Source organism: Lissotriton helveticus, chromosome 9, assembly GCF_964261635.1.
Source record: "Lissotriton helveticus chromosome 9, aLisHel1.1, whole genome shotgun sequence".
Classification (NCBI taxonomy): Eukaryota; Metazoa; Chordata; class Amphibia; order Caudata; family Salamandridae; genus Lissotriton; species Lissotriton helveticus.
Genome location: NC_136070.1, coordinates 1,011,668,357 through 1,011,680,473, shown reverse-complemented (window position 1 = coordinate 1,011,680,473; position 12,117 = coordinate 1,011,668,357).

The window sequence follows — 12,117 nt, the reverse complement described above, 5'->3', positions numbered from 1 at the left end:
CCGGAGTGAATTCGCTGCTAAATGTTCTACTTCTTTGACTCTGGCCCCATATTACAAACGTCCACTCACATCAGTGAGACTTCTGTTGTGACAGTGCCTATGCGCACCTCCAGTGCAGTGAGGACCCCCTGTATGGCCCCCATGATATCATGGAGGGATAGAGTACCTCCACTGGATGTCTGAGCAGTCCCAGAGGATAGGAGCTCCCGGGGGCCATCCTGGGCCTCTGATCCCTTAGAAGGTACAAATGTATCCAATTTGGTCTGGTGAGTCCCATTCATGTTTTTTCCGACTGTCATTATATTGATTCAGATGCAATGGATCCACTGTGTGGCGAGTGGGACACCAGGATAGTTGCTGCCAACAGTTTTACGAGGCACCCAAAGTGGCCTGTCAGGTTTTCCCTGCATGTCTAACATCCCTCCAAAATGCTCAGTGTCCAGATACTAAATCAATAGGTGTCGAGCCCATCGCACCCAGTTCAAAGCAGGGGCTCATGGAGTCAGCGGCATAAGATAGGCCATCTCCGATAATCATGCTGGCAGTAGATTGTTGGACAATGCTAGGGACCCGGCACACTGTCCAGTAGTCTCACACCAAAACTCCCATGTACCTCCAGTACGTGTGTCTCAGGCACTTGCTGCTCGTGTCCATAAACTCTTCCACTGCTGGCGGGGCTTCTTGTTCAAACCGCCACCCTCGTTGTTCTCCACGAGGCCTTCATTGCTTCTCTGTAGTTCACCGACATTGTCAGGGTTTGGCAGTTCCTCAGCGCATGGGGACAGGTGGGGAGATATTCAAATCACCGGGCTTTCTCCCCGGTCCGGCCTAACCTCTTCCGAGGCCTGAAAAGCAATGCAACGTGCTCAGATGCTGCCTCTGTGGTGCTGTGAAATTTTCAGCTTTTGTTGTCCGCGGAGCAGTGTGGAGAGCCTGCTTTCCTTCACCTGTCCCTGAAAGAGAGGGTGCCATAAACTGTGCTTGGTTCTGGCAGTCAACACCAGCAGCCAAAGCTCACTGTGTCACTAGGCCCTGGAAGAGACCTCAGCAACAGAGGCCTGAAAATCTCCATACGGCCTCACTTCACTTGCCGTATGGAGCAGCTACAAACTAATATTGAACACTGGTTCACGGCATCTCCAAATGTTCAGCGACCCTTCACGGACGCGGGTCGCAGCCTGAGAATGGATTAAAGAATTAATATTAGGGGGTTAGGGATGCTGGGTTACGAAGCTGCTCTTAGAAGTGGCCATCTTCTTTGGCAGTCGGCCACATCTACCCCTTGGTCCATATTTACAAAGTGACGCCTTAGGCTTAATATGTCCCTTTTCCCTATCTGCATCGATTTTTTCGTATGCTACAACCAGCTGAGTCAGGTTACATTAATCATATGGGCAGCCTTTCCAGCACCCCCAAAAGGAATGTGTTGCTCTCTACTGAAGAAGGACAACCATCCTGAAATACGGGTCTAGAGATACAAAGCCGTGCTGCACCAACAAGGATGAAAAACTAAAGCCTGTCACTGAAGTAAGTGTTATCATGCATTGCATTGACTATGATGCATCGGGGCAAACTGAGTGCTGGGATCTGAGGCAGTGTGCACCCACCCTCCTCCTGTTTGAAAGGGCTCCCTTGAGCTAACGAGCTGACGAGCTCTGGTTTATGCACCTGCACCCAGCGAGTGGTACAGAGACCTGAGAAGACTTTGGGCAGCATTTACAGAACCCCCAAAAGGAATTTGTTGCTCTCTACTGAAGAAGGACAATCATCCTAAAACGTGGCTAGAGATCCACAGCGCTGGCTCCACCAACAAGGGTGAAAAACTAAAGCCTGTCACCGAAGTAAGTGTTATCATGCACTGCATTTACTATAATGCATCGGGGCAAATGTGTACTGGAATGGGAGGCAGTGTGCGCCCACACTCCTCCTACATTAATCATATGCAAGGTATGCATTCCCCCGTAAGCTTCACTTCAGTAGAGACACATCAATAGTTACAAGTTTTTGGGAACGTCATGCATCATTAGCAAATGACAGTCTGAGTCGAAAATGCATCTAAATCCTTTATACTCAGGCATAAAAATGATGCATCTGCCTTGGTATGTAGGCAGAACATACCCAGATCACTTTGGCAAGCTCAACTACGCCATGGAGCTACTCATACTGCAGCTTGGATCAGGAAGAAGATGACGACAACCCCCCCCCCTCAACCACCACTACTGTAGTGTAGTTCCTATATTTCCAAGAGGCTCTGCGCATTGGAATAATATATCCTATAGATTTGACGTAGGACTGAGGTCAACTAGGTCTCCATCCAATATACTAAACTGAATTGTGTGTGCCAGCTAACTCAGAGGTCACTAGAAACCTTACCAAGTAGACAAGAAGGGATTCGTTTCTGACAACCTCATAAACATGACAACTTTGTTTCCCAAGAATAAGAATATATCTCTCAGAGTCGCGAAAACAATAGATAAGTATTTCACTCAGTCAATCATGCATGCTTAGTTTCTACAGAGTTGCAGAGAAATAGTGAGGCGGGCGTTTTCAATAAAAAGGGTTTATTGAACAGTCTTCTTTCTCATGCAAGAGAAGTGAACTGCTAGAATCGTTATGCAGACTGCAAAGTATAATGCGTACAGCGTAAACAGTAATATGAAATAATACTGTAAGAGCATTGTATGGTTTCTAAGCCATATAAAAATACATACGTAAATAACATTGCCTAAAATACTCAACTGGTGCTTCTAAAATACGCCTACCCCAATGTACCTAACCTAAGTCTAGTACGAGGGAAGAAGTAAGGATTGTGTAGCATAGGTTTCGTTTTTTGCCAAGAATCTACCAAAGGTTTCTCTAGGTTCTCCATACCTTGTTAGAATGAAGGAGGTCTGGTATCTCTCTGTCTCGGACTTGATTTCCCAAAACCCCGCAAGGGGAGCCGAAAACACTAGAGCTGGATTCTCGGCAGGATAAGGGCAGCTTCCTGATCAGTGCGCCAGCTGGAGAGTCGGCTTCCTTCTGCACTTGCTGTAGCGAGCTGCATCGGGCAAGTAGGTCTTCGAACTGCTCCGAACCACCGTATCTTGCTAGAGCAAGTGAAGGTATATTTATACCTTGAAGGTGTTTAGGAATGCCATAGTTTGACGTAAAGTCGGGCATATGAACGTCAGGAAAGAACCCCTAGGGAATGGTTGATCATGGGAAAGTAACTGAGTTCTTGGACAAATCAATATTCAAGCAAGGGGAAGTTCCCTAACTGCTTAAGCTGGTTTTCCAAGAAATCGTTGTGACGTTTGGTACGGGTGGAAGTTGCCATGCCTGTATTTGGGTAGCATAGGCTATCCCTAAATAAGCTCTTTATTTCTATGCCTATATAAGGGCAATGTGAATTGTACCTATATAAGGGCATGAATCGGGAAAATTCACTCGGAGCCTAAAACGCCACACAACACTACCTCCTCCATCACTATGGAGGGAGCGCAGGAGAAGGGAGCAGACATACCAGCAGAGGAATACTATCATTCACTTCGGGGAGCCAGAGGTCATCACCTATTACAGGAGGTCCATTGTTCGGCTCCAGCACCAGAATGCACCAAGGCTACAAACAACATCCCAGAGGTGCACCAACATCCCTCAAGCCATTGTCAGTGCTCCCCATGCTGGCATCTGGCACATTCCTAACCACCAAAGCCAGGGTAGCAGGAATATCTCAGCCATCCTTTTCCACATTCCTCCCCTCCATCCTCGATGCCATCATAAGGCTAACACACCAGTGCCTAATGTTCCCCAACACACAGTAGAAACAACGTGAAACCTGCAGGGCTTCTATGCCATTGCTGGATTTCCACATGTGTTGGGTGGCAATGTTCTGCACTCATGTGCAGCTGGTGCCTCCTGCTGCTACAAGCCACCTGCACCGCAGTTGGAAGCACACATATTCAATCAACATGCAGGGAATAGTGGACCATCTGGGGATGTTCATCAGTGTGCTGGCAAAGTACTCAGAGAGTGATCAGGATGCATGCATCTTCAGACATTTCATCATAAACGTGTGCTTCCAGAATGGGCCATGTGGGAATGTCCTGCTGGTTGGTAAGTACATCTGAAGCACATGATCGAACCCATGACAGTAAGATATGTTGGGTAAAATAGACATAGTTTTGTTGGGTAAATAAGATAGTCCATACATAGCAGGCGGAGCCTCATAGCACCACACTACATGGCATATGTGCTATACAAACCTGCAAGTCACACATGTCAAGTCCTGCTAAGCCACTGTGGGCCTCACATGCTGGAGATTCAATTTCAATGACGCTCTGGTGGAGCAGGTCTCCCAATCCTATCTATGAAGCAACGCAAAGTCACCCGGCGTGCCTGTGCATGGCCTCATAGATACGGAGTAAGTCAAGGCAGTGCAAAGTGCTGCGTTTTCTTACTATGAGTTAAGGATGTGTTCCATGGCCCTTTCAGTAACTTTTCCCAAGCTCCATAAATGGGTTTTGACACATTCCCGGATTTCCAAGAATATGTACACCTGGGAATGTGTCAAAACTGTGTGTCTCCCCAAGGGATGCATAACGAGGCGAAATATCTTTATTTCTCCTTGTTTAACATCTATTCCTATGTGTCCTGCATTCTGCAGCACACATAGAGGAAAAAGCCTCCATTTATTGTCTTTGGCACTAGGCAACAATTTGTGACAACATGCAGAAGGAACACCAATGCACTGCATGTCATTAATACCGCACATTTCTTCTCTTTCTTTTTGATGCAGGGCATCGCAGCTAAGTGACTTCCTGTGCTGTCCTGCAAAAACAACTGGTAAATGAGGCCCTGAGTGTGTACAAAAATGGTGGACAGATCCTCAGCAATGCAACACTATGTAAAATGCTGTGTTGTAACACTGTGTTGAAGAAAGAGTCTCCATTTCTGTTGTATGTGTGTCCAAAGTTAACACCAATGGTCATGAGGCTTGTCATGTATCCAATACCTCTGAAACTGAGATATGTTACAAATAATTGGTCCTCTCCAGGTCATGTGTACCATGAAAATTTACATTAGTCATTATATACACACATGCCATCCTATGTGCGGTCCATTTTGTGCCACACAGACTTACTCTGTCAGCACTACAAGGTTTTGGTTTGTGCAGCAAGGCAGACTCTCCTGCACAAAGGACATCTCATAGGACAGGCATACACACATTCACCATTTTGCTAATGTGCCTTTCTTGGTGCAATGCTACCCATTGTCTGCCAGTGCAGGCTGCAAACCCAGGACACTACATTATGTTGAAAAATATACTGCCCTCAAGCAGTGAGGCAGTGCGGTGTTGATAGTATACCAGTTGCACTGTACAGTGCAAGACTCCCACATATCACCCCCCTTCTGTTCTGGCAACATAGAGGTGGAAACAGTGTATTACCATGAGGCCGATTCCGATTCGGACTCCGAATAGCCGTACGGAGCGCTTTTACCATATGAATCGTACCCTGCAACCTCCCCGTACGTACAATGAAGTACGATTCGTACCAGGAGCAGGACTCCGTACGAATCGTACAAAGACCGTACGACTTTAATCTCCGCACGATTCTCCCTCGGAACCCGCTGTACGCAACATCCGTATGGTTCGAAGCAGGTTTTCCCGACCCAGCCAGTACGATTTGTGTCGGGTATGCACCGTACAATGCTTTTTTTACGGGAGCCCAAAACGGCCGGAGAAGCAGAGTATGCCTCGAAACAGGTACGGAACAGCCCCCTCGGGTACGGTGCGTACACCCCATGTTTGCAGGGGTACGGTGCGTACCCCTGCGATCATGGGGTGTACGCACCGTACCCCATGATCATGGGGTGTACGCACCTTACCTCATGATCACAGGGTGTACGGTGCGTACACCCTGCGATCAAGGGGTACAGTGCGTACACCCCATGATTGCAGGGGTACCTACCATACCCCTGCGATCACGGTGTGTATGTGATTGTGTGGTTGTCCGTACAAATCGCCCTTACCTAACGTGGACCGTATGAATCACGTCCTCATACCCCAGATCGTACTCATCGGGTCGTACGGCATGTTTACGAATTGTACAGTTCACTGTGAGGGTCCGTGTCGTACGATTTCAGCCTTGCAATTCATACGGTTCTCGGCGATTCAGGCGGATTGACGAGATACTGATCGTACTACGCGATTTGGACGGACTTGTACAATTTGTACGGAGAGGGCTCCGGATACGATTCGGATGGACGCTTTTTTTCCCGTTTCAGAATCGGCCCCCATGTGTAGACTATCATGTCCCACATTGACATGCACTCACTCATCTCGCTATGGCATTAGCTAAGGAGCAACAGAGACCACTACTGTCACATCCAAATTTGTGTGAATGAAGGGTTCAACAGCAGACATGTTGTAGGTCAGAAATGCCAATAGTAGTCCCAAACCAACACAATAGAGAAGTGTGAGAGAAGTGTCAACTCAATGGTAAACAGACCGTTCATACCAGTAAAGATTTACCATGTTCATGGCATTGGCACTCACAAGTATTACAAATTGTAAGTGTATCACACAGATCAGTATCCTTTTATGTGTAGTACAGTTACATACCAAAAATTAAAGTGCGTGTATGCCAAACAATGTCAGTTCACATCCTATTCTGGTGGAAATGTATGAGTCATTCCGGACATATAACAGAATGCACTTGGATGTGGGCCCATCAACAATCATGACCATTGACTGATTGTTCCCCTCCTTTCTTTTCAGCTGATCAAGGATATGGTCTGAAGCCATGGGTCATAACAACCCCATATGCACAGCCCCAGATGGAGGCCCGGTAGAGTTACAACCATGCACTTTGCCGGACCTGGTCCATAGTGGAGCAGAATTTTGGAGACCTTAAAGCACGCTTTCACTGTCTCAACATGTCTGGGGGGAGATTGCTCTACTCCCCCCTGGTATGTAAGATCAACATTGTGTGCTGTATGTTTGCACAGCATATGTGTGCAGACCAATGTTCCATGGGATGAGGGAAATGAGGACCATGCAGGCCTGGAGGACGATGATAAGCACCAAATTCACAATGTGCATACAATTGCTGGGACACGACAGAGAGACCAAATAGTACAGAATTATTCTGCAGATACATGTGTTACATCAATGGACACAAATATATGGGTTTCATGAAAACAGTATCCTAAAATTCCAATAAACTTATGAACACTACCATTGCATAAGCAATCTTACTTCATATTCAGTGTAAACATCAAAACACTCACATCACGCATGATATCAATTAACCCATAATAACGTCAAGTAACGTCTCAATTTAGCAGCATTTTGTGATGTATGCTAATAGCAAACATTTACCTCCTTGGAAAAAATCTGACTTATATTGGCTATCCCAGCTGTCCTCATGATCATCCAAATATAGGCACAGATTTGATGCAAACACTAATGTGCATTGGCATTACGCACTTGCCACACATTTTCTTACAGAACCAAGCCCATACAGCAGATGTGTGTTTCCCACGACAGGATATGGTGGATGTTAGTTATCACTCTATAGCAAGTGTTGGTTTGCACATATATGTGTCATACATGCCTGGCCACATCAATTACACATCTAGACAGTCATGTGTCCCCCAGATGCCACATACACTGGAGACTGGCTGAACCAGCCAGTGTATGTCAATCCCTGAGTGGGTAATGCATCCACGACACATCCTAGGATAGCAAATGGAGACAGATATAGGCCTATGCTTGTGTTGCCGGTGTCTCGCTACTTTGGGATCTCAGGTGGCAAAACCCTCTCAACCATTTTTATGAGGCCTCAGAAAATCACTGTGTGTGGCTTATCATGGTCTCATAGTTATGGAGTAAATCAGGAACCTCAATAGGCCGGTTTTGTGCACTCTGTGTCATGGGTCGTTGCAGGGATATTGCGGGGGCACTCACTGCACCCGCCATCAAGGGGATCTCTAAACCCCTATAAAAGTATAGGTGGGTTGCCATATGCTCAGTAAAACTCAGAGCAGCTTTAAATCAGCGGTTCCATTTCACACGTGAATGCACTGCCCCAGGACAGCGCAAGTTGGTGACTGCCCTAGTGGCAGTGCATTCAACTTATTAAACCGCACTTTCTCTGTTTGCACGCTGCGCACTCTTGTAAGTTGCACTGTGGCACAGAGGAAGTGGGCACTCTGCATAATGGGGCCCCAGTAATGCAACAAGTCACACATAAGTGCACTGTCAACATACACATGCAACAAATCCCAAATTTCCAAGTATGTTATCAAAGAAAATATGAACAAGAAAAGTAACCCCTGGGACTGTTTACCTGCATTGCACAAATAAATACACTGTACCACGAACAAAGGGCTAGTTGCATCAGTCAAAAAAGTACACATTGGTCCATAGCATTCCAGGTTGTATCCAGACTGTCATTCGTAAGCCAGAAATCAATGTCAAAGCCTATGGAACAATGCATTGTGAATTGCCATGTGTTGTGTGTTACTTGCGCATTGGCTAGTTTTCTAGCAATGTGTCAGAAATTAACAAATCTTGTGTAGGAAACATGACAATACAGTAGTAAACATGACACTATAGTAGTAAGAGTGGCACTATAGTAGTAAACATGACACTTGACTAGGAAAGGTGACACTCTAGTAGGAAATGTGGCACATTTGTAGGAAACGTGACTCATGTAGAAAAAGTCCTGCTTTACCTGAAAACGTGATGCATGAATAGGAAAGGTGACCCCCTAGTTGGAAAGGTGACGCATTTGTAGGAATTGTGAAGCTTTTGAAGTAAAAGTCCCGCTTTACCTTAAATTGTGATGCTGGTGTGCAGACAGAATATCGAATAAAAAATATTGAGTTGCACAAACATCGAGTTATAAATATCGTGGTTCAGAAATATCGACAGCAAGAATATTGTGGTCAAGAATATCGACTTGAGGTAAGTAATGTCAATTTTAAAAATTTCGAACGGTTTATTACCGTTAGCAAAAATATAGTTGTTAAAAATATCTATTTTATAATAAATGTCATATATTTTTGTATATATTTTAAATGTATGTGATGTATTTTTTTGTATAAGAATTGTTTTATTTTTAATATATGTGATAAAATTTTAGTAGTTATGAATTTTTTTTATTTGAATTTTGTGTTTTTAGTTACGTAGCGGGTTGTGGGTGTATAAGGGGTTAGGGTGGAAAGTAATTTAATTATATTAAATTAATTGATTCATTTTTATTCATTCATATTTGTTAATTGAGATGTTATAGTGTTAAATGTGTAAAGTAATTTAGTAATAATTAATGAATAATTGGTTGTTAATTAATAATAATTAATTAATAGGTAATTAAATATGGTAATTGTGTAATCAATTTTAGGTGTGTGTTTTGGTGTTTATAGGTGAAAAGGGTAGAAAGTAATTTATTTTTAATTGATGAATTAATAATTGGTTGTTAATTAATTTTAATTAATTAATTAGTAATTAATTATGGTAATTGTGTGATTAATTGTACGTCTGTGTTTTGGGGTTTATAGGGGTAAAGGGTGTTAAGCAGTTTATTTATTTTGTATTAATTATTTGTTAATTGATATTAAGTAAATTAACTATAAATGAAGTATGGTAATTGTGTAATTAATTTTAGGTGTCTGTTGTGGTGTTTATAATGGGTAAAGGGTGGGAAGTAATTTGTGTTTAATTAATTAATATATAGTTGTTAATTATTATTAATTATTTGATATTTATTTTGGGTTATTTTTTCTTTTTTGTTTAATGTTCTTACTTTTAAAGGGGTAAAGGTTGGGTATTAAATGTTAATTACTTTATAATTAGTTGTTAATAGTAAGAATTTCTAATGTAGAAATACGTTGTAATTGGGTTTAATATTTTATAGTTTAATTTCGGTGTGTCGTGTGGACATTATAGTGCTAATAATATTCTTTAATTGATTAATAATGATGTTAATTATGGAAGTACTTTTTTGGTGGCGTGGACGTCGGCGGAGTGAATCGAACAAAGATATGCTCAATAAACAAAGTCCATTAACCCACGCTCTCAGGAAGCAACACGGAGACACCAAAATGAAGCCAGTGCTGTTTAATCCATTAAACAGCACTGGCTTCATTTTGGTGTCTCCGTGTTGCTTCCTGAGAGCGTGGGTTAATGGACTTTGTTTATTGAGCTTAATTATTTTTTTTTATGTATTTCTTATTTTATTTTATATAATATTTGTTGGTATTTGTTATATGTAATTAATATTATAATATGTTTTTTATATATTTAATGTATATGATTTTTAATTTTGTAAATATTATTTATTTATTTTTATTTAAAAAAACTATGTGTAATATATATATATATATATATTTATATATTTATATATAAATATATATATATATATATATATTTTTTTTTCTTTTAAACTGTTGGAGTGTGAATATTAATTTTGGACTCTCCACTATCCAACACATTCCCTACTATTGCATTCACAGGAGTGGGTATAGTCATTTTTGCCTCTCTGCTATCCAACACTTTCCCTACTGTTGCACTCACTGGAGAGGGAATAGTACATTTTACCCCTCCTCTATCCAACACTTTCCCTACTGTTGCACTCACTGGAGTTGGAATAGTAACCCCCCCCCCCCCCCCTCCCCAGCCAACATTTTCCCTACTGGTGCACTCACTGGAGTGGGAATAGTAATTTGTACCCCTCCGCTATCCAACACTTTCCCTACTGTTGCACTCTTTGGAGTGAGAATAGTAATTTTTGCCCATTTGCTATCTAACACTGCCCTACTGTTGCACTCACTGGGGTGGAAATAGTTATTTTCACTCCTCCGCTATCCAACACTTTCCCTACTGTTGCACTGACTCCATTGTGAAATATCACTCTAAATATTTTCTAATAGTTTAATGTTTTAATTTATTATAGATTTGTGTTTATTTATATTTTAAATCTTTGATATATACATATATTATTTTTTATATCATTTTAAACTTTTATCATAAATTAAAAATAATAGTTTATTAATTGTTTTAAAGTAAATATATGTATAAATAATTATGTTTGTGTGTTTATGTTTTTTATTAAGTTTATTTGTTGTATTTTATTAAAATGTATGTTACATTTATTTTATTTTGTGAAAAAAAAGTAATATTTAATACATTTAATATATTTTTTTTATTTTATATTTATATAAAAGTCGATATTTTATACATCTATATTTTTACATTGATATTTTGTATTCAATATTTTTGTACTTACCTGTTTGAGTATAGGAGTCGATATTTTTGTTGTCTATATTTTTCGTCAACATTTTTTTCACCAATATTTTTGATATCGATGTTGTGTCAGTGCACCTGTGACACTTGAGTACGAAAGGTGACACCCTAGAAGGAAAGGTGACGAATTTGTAGGAAACTTGACACTTTTGTCGGAAAAGCCCTGCTTCACCTACAAACATGACACTTGAGTAGGAGAGGTGACACTCTAGTAGGAAAGTTGACAGATTTGTAAGAAACATTATCTTTTTGTAGGAAAAGTCCCGAATTACCTGGAAACATGACTCTTCAGTGTAAACAGTGCCAGACGGAACCAATACATCAACGCAAAAGTATCAAGAACACTGCTTTTGACATTGCCTTGTGTTGTGAATAACTCACGCCTTGGCTACTTCCCAAGTGAAGCATCTGAAAAAAAAATTACGCTTTAGTAGGAAACCGGACGCATAGGTTGGAAACGTGACGCATCCACCAGGAAATTATGTAATGGCTCAGCCATGCTGCAAACCTGGAAGTGTGGTTCCTTTTACTTTCACTTACATTCTGTTAGTCAGTATTGGTTGGTGGAGGTGTTTGTTGTTTGTGAGAAAGTTTGATGCAGTTCCTTGATCTTGTTGGTGTCTGTGCTGTCCCTGTTGTATCCCCAAATTGTAATTTTTGTTTTGTCATTGTAATTTGTGTTATTTTGTGTAGTGTATTGTTGGGTACCTGTCCAAGTAGGGGTTTATAGTTATAGGGATAGGGGGAAGGATAGTGTTTTGGTTGTTGAGTTTAGAGTGGCTTTTGGGGTTAGGGATATGTCAGACAGGGGCAAGGTCGAGAACCTG